Source organism: Cupressus sempervirens, chromosome 8 (genome assembly GCF_028749045.1).
Source record: "Cupressus sempervirens isolate cs-2001-9-10 chromosome 8, ASM2874904v1, whole genome shotgun sequence".
Lineage (NCBI taxonomy): Eukaryota > Viridiplantae > Streptophyta > Pinopsida > Cupressales > Cupressaceae > Cupressus > Cupressus sempervirens.
In genome coordinates, this window is record NC_143125.1 from 306,530,059 (window position 1) to 306,536,058 (window position 6,000).

Below are 6,000 nucleotides of genomic sequence, written 5' to 3' on the forward strand. Positions count from 1 at the left end.
AATGAAGATGATATACTTAACATATGTGTCATTGCTACATTGGATAAACCATTCATAACCTTCAAGTTCACCAACAATAATACAATGGCAAGAAGAGTTGTTTCAGAGCCTTCATATAGGGACTCCTGTGCCTTCTCAAGTATGGGTACATCAAGCTTTGCATCATCATCATCATCATCATCATCATCATCATCTTGATCATCATGATCTTCATCATCGTGGTCTTCTTCCACGGTATCATTATCTTCTACTTCAATATTCACACCTCCATGTTCCCTCATTTGGAAATCCACACTCTCTAAATTGTCATAGGTCCATAACATGAAACTCTATGATGTTGACCTATATGAAAATGATGACCTTATTTTAGCCATGACCATGATGTCATCATCAAATCATGTCTTATGTAATTTATAAATTATTAAAATACATACCAATGGATGATATTCATTTCTCCCTTCAATGTGACCATGTTGCCTACAATGTTCCTCATCTATTTTGATTAATATCTTCAATTCTTTAAGCCCTCACAATTTTTGCAAGGACAATAACATTTTCCATCACCTTTTCTTTTTAAGTTAGACCACAGTCTAGCAATTGTCTCCCTATTTTTGTGTGCATTGATATTGTCAGACATGGTCTTTCTTGAATGGAATGACTCATTCATGGAAGAAGGATGATTTGTTTGGAACCTGCAAATGGAGTAGTAATAGGAAGACACATATGCAAATGAATACTAAAGCAAGAAAAATAGAAAGAGGTATAGATAGAGAGATAGATTGATAAAGAGATAAATAAATAAAAAAATGAAAAGAAACAATTACTTAGTTGACCTTCCATAACTCTACCTCTACATATTGCACTGGCTACATACAAGCACTTCCTAAGAAAATGGGTAGCAACAGCCAAGAAGGGAATAGGAGAGTCCATTTGGCTCAAGAGGAGGATGCAAAAAGTGACCAAGGGGCAAGAGGAAATGTTGATCTAGAGAGATGAGAGTCTCTAATGTTCAATAGAACCCTGCTGAAGACTATCATAGAGAAAGAACCTCCCCAAAGAAAGACATTATTTAGAACTCTCTACAAGGTAAGAGTTAAGGTCTGCAAAGTTATTGTAGATTTTGGTTCAACCGATAATAGCCTCAATAGAAATGGTAGAGAAGACTGGATTGAAGAAGTTGCCTCATCTTAACCCTTATAATGTTTCATGGCTAAATAAGGAGCAACAGGTCATAATAAATGAACAAGTTCATGTTCAGTTTCAAATAGGGGAGTACAAAGACAAGATTGTCTATGATGTTGCAGAAATGGATGCTTGTCACCAATTGTTAGGCAGGCCCTGGCAATTTGATGTTAATTCTAAACATGATGGAAGGAGAAATGTTTACATCATCTTAAAAAATGGGAAGGAATAAACCATGAGACCACTACAAGAAGATAGGAAGGAGATGCAACATGCATCTAGTGTGATGATGGTTGGAGAGGAGTTTTGAAGACCCTCAAGGTGAAAAAAACCCCTTGCTTTTCCATAGTAGTAAAGCCAAAACTTGGAGAAAAAGGAAAGGAGTTAGGTCTGTAAACCAAGTAGGAGTTAGGACATGTTGGAGTGGGGTTAGCCCAAGATATTTTGGAATATTCAAGAACCTGGTAAAGGGTATTTGGAAAGGTGAAAATAAACAAGTATTTTTATAGCTACAAAGGAGGAATCGAGAGCATTATAAATAATGAAGAAGAAACTTAAATCCATATGGCTTCACCTCTATTTACAATTTGACTTTTCTGCATGTGAAATATGACAATATACAAAATTTCCAATCATGTTTTCACTTAAAAAAGAACACCAAATATACCTTTGGTACAATATATTCTTCACATTCTTCAGAACTGCAAGCTCCTGTGCAGAAAAAAGATGAGATGTACTAAGTAATTTTTGATGGGCAATATTTAAAAAAATCAACTATCAATTTTTTTTAATGAAATTTAGTTTCTTTATTATGTACTGAAGGCTTGGCTTAACCATGGAGTACCTCATCAAAAGACTCGTCCTCACTTGATTCTTCATTACCATTTTTTAAAGCTACAACTGACCCATTCCTTACTACAACTAAGTTATTCTTTCCCAAAGCACTTAGTTTTTTGTCTTTCCTGTAATGCACTTTGAATAATATTAAACACAAATTTCTTATCTCTCTTTCAAAAAGTACAAAAAAAATTTATAAAATGAAAAATGTCATGATAGTATAGCAATATCTAAAGATAAAAAAAACAAATATCTATTAATGTTATGCTAGAAAAGTACAATGAATGTCTTCATCATTTAGAGAGCACCAATTTTTTTGTTTGATTTTCAATTTGAAATAAGTCATTTCAATTAACCATTTGTTCACAATTGAACATCAAAATTCCGCAAGCTTGTGATTCCACTAAAACATGATTTTGTTCTATAGATAATTATCCACAACAAAATGACTAACCTCCTTAGAAGAGAATCCTAATGCTATAATCTTTTGCTGTCAGCTTCTTTGGAATGGCAAGATTTTTTCTTACAAGATGCTTCACCTTTATAAATAGAGCATTAACACAAAAATGAGTACCATAAAGTCAAAACAAATGTTATATTATCAAAATGATCCCAAAAAGCAACAAAATAACTGACATTCTTTAGATCTGGTATTTTTTTCAACATAAATATTCTAGTTCACTCATTTAAAATCTTAGTAGGAGAGGTATCAAAATAGTTAGATATGTTATTGAAACCAAACTCGACCCTTTAGGAGTGATCATGACTTTCCAAGTCATCGAAGTGAAAAAATTACAAAAATTGTCAATGACAACTTTGATAGCAATATTTGAAAGTCACCAAGAAATGGTTGGGGATCGATGAAGAAAGTTGGTACTTGGAAAATAGAGTTATATAAGTTCATTTGAAATCATTTTGAGGGGTTGGAGTTCCTAGTGTAAGAAATATTGACTAATAAAGCAAATTGTTTGATGAATCATTCCAAGTAATTTCTTAGTGCATTAATTAAGTTCCCATTTTATGTTTTGGTAGTTGTAAATAAATTTTTTCTTCTTGGCTAGTTCACTGGCCTAGGTAAAGTAGTTGGTGTAGGAGCCCCACACACAACCAAGCCAATGGTGTAGCTTATGAAGACCACAAAGACAGCTAGAGGAAATTAGGGAATTAATTGGCAAGTTATAAGAATTAGACTGCTATGATGATTCAGATATTTGTAATGTCCTTAGCAGAAATAAATGAAATTCTAATGGACTGTCATTGTCCAAGCACAAATAAAATTGGAGTGTTTAGAGTCTAAACATGATGAGAATAAAATACTTAAGAATAATTCATTATAGGTAGTAATATAAGAAAGAAAATAAACTTATAAAGTATAAATCTCATATCAACTACAAATTATACTTACTAAATAGTGCAAAGACAATTCTTCTATAAATTGGGTAGAGCAAGCTTTTGAATAAATTATACTTTGAAACAAGGAATCACCATTTGGCCTACAATATACACCAATCATCATGCACTCCTTGAATTTAACACAGAGTTTAGTAGAGAAGAAGCACTATAAAGGAAAAAAAATAATTCCATATTAATTGCATAATACTTACTACCTAGCACAGAGGAAGATCTTCTAGAAAAGTTCCACAAACCTCAATTAAAACTTTGTGAATGGCCCATTTCCTACTACATAGACTCCTTCAAGTTAAAAGGTAATTAGCCAAGTTGATTTGATAAAATGCACCATCGGTTATGTACAAATAAATATAAGCTTGAGATTTAATATAGAATATATACAAAAGCCAATATAACTCCTATTAATTTAATAAATATACTTACCCATTAGTGATCTACTTGTAAAGGGAAATTCCATATAAATCTTGGATCAACCTTCTTTGTAGGAAATTCATCAAGTTTTACGCCCATACATTACTATGCACCAGTCTGTCAACTAGTTTCTCCTCTTTCAAATTCTTCATGTAATTGCACAAGGATCCATGGTTCATTCATGTTCTACCATATCTATGTGAATCTCCCTGATAGAACTGGGATCTTCTCTATGGAGACTAAAACACTCAATACAAGTTTAGGGGAGAGTACCCGAATCCCCAATATGGCATTTGGCTATGGGATTAAAATCTGAGGACCTAGTTTTATAGGTTAAGCATTTGTTCGAATATATTATGTAATGGGGTTGGGGAAGGGGTCTATTTTATTCACCTCACAACTTGGTAAACTTGTTGGAATAAAAATTCTTACTACTTGGTGGACTACACTATTTCTCCCCCCACACAAGTTAATTTATATTGGGGCAGACACCATTGAGGTAGTCATTGAAGAAATCGATGAGCTACTCTCCTTTTCTAAGGAACATATTTATAGAGACCTTTTACTACATTGTGATAAAGAAAGTTTTTTTTGATGGGGTTCTTCTTCCCATCCATCCCAAGGTTTGGAGTATTAATGTTCAGGGAAATGGGAGAACTATCATTGATTTTGGCACCACCTTGACCTATATTGTAGAGCCTACATACCAAATAATCCTTGCAACATTGAGAATGACTATTGTATTTGAGAATAAGACTTGTACAAAGCTAATTTGATCTATGATTCAATGTCTCAGGTATTTCCAGACTCTAATTACCAAAGCTAATTTGATCTATGATTCAATGTCTCAGGTATTGCCAGACTCTAATTACCAAAGCTTACAATTATTTTTGAGGGTGGCACAATATTTAATTCTCCTCCTTTAAACTATTTTATCAATGTTGTTAATGACAAGTGCTTGAAATTATAGGGTGTCTCTTCTCTTACTATTTTCTCTATTCTTGGTAAGATTTTGTAGTAGAACTTTTTTATCATGTATGATAGGGAATTTTATAGACTTGATTTTACTCATATTGATTGTCCCACATCTTAGGATATACATTTTTCTTGAGATTATTTTCATTTGAAGTGGTATCATTATAGATAAAAATTCATTTTCCTTTGATTATGAGTATGCTCCTTAATGTACATTTGCTAGCCATAGCATCTATTAGAAAAGAAGTTTGTCTGTTACACTTTATTTTCTAAGTGATTATATCTATATGCCAAGTTTGATGAAAAAGAAAACTAAGAATAATTTGGAGTATTGGAAAGAAAACCTTCATAGTGACTCAAGGATAATGACAAAGTGTAGCACAGGGATCTTAAAAATAAGAGGACAAGTTTTAGAAGGAATTGTTTTCTTTTGCTTCAACGAAAAAGAGCCCCACATACACATTTTCTCAACTTAATTTTACCAATTCCAACAAAAGAATCATACATTACCTCTATTCAAATTTCAAAGGACCAATAAACTTCAACGTATTTCTTAGTTGAACATTACAAGCTCTTTCTTTATTCTAAGTTTGAAACTAGATAAAGATTTCCTTTATCCTTCTTAGTTTATTAATAGAAGCAAACCTGTTGTACAATGGAGGTGAGCCTACTTAGAAATTTTGTGAAAATTATTTTTTTAATCATCTGGGTAGGAATTAATGCTTTAACACTCATTTTGGGTGATTTAATAACTAATTTGACATATCTTGGAAGATATTGGACCATTATCTACTCCTATTTAAAAACTTATATGAATGTCTACTCCTTCACCTTTGTAGCAGCTCCACATATTAGTTTATCCCTTTCAAGCATTAATTATTTAATATGCATATTTATTTATATACTTTTCTATATCCAAATAAGATATTGATTCCTATTAATACAAGCCTAAAATATAATGAACAATAGATATATATTTCTATATATTACTATAATTATTTGTTATCAAACAATTATATTAATATGAATGATAGAAACAATCATGTCTACAATGCACCCCCTTTAGACATCAGCAATTTGTTGATGAAACTATTATGGGTGGAGAGGCCTTGGTCAAGGAGGAAAAGGCTATGAAAGATACTTTGGACACCTATTCTAGAGGGTTGGGGCAGCTCGTCAATTGGG

General features: G+C 32.4%; 1 pseudogene; it reads left to right on the forward strand.

Moving 5' to 3' along the window:
* The window catches only part of LOC149542626 (aspartic proteinase nepenthesin-1-like), a 117,417-nt pseudogene extending 112,484 nt beyond the window's left edge, over positions 1-4,933 (forward strand).
* Positions 4,934-6,000: the final 1,067 nt, after the last annotated feature.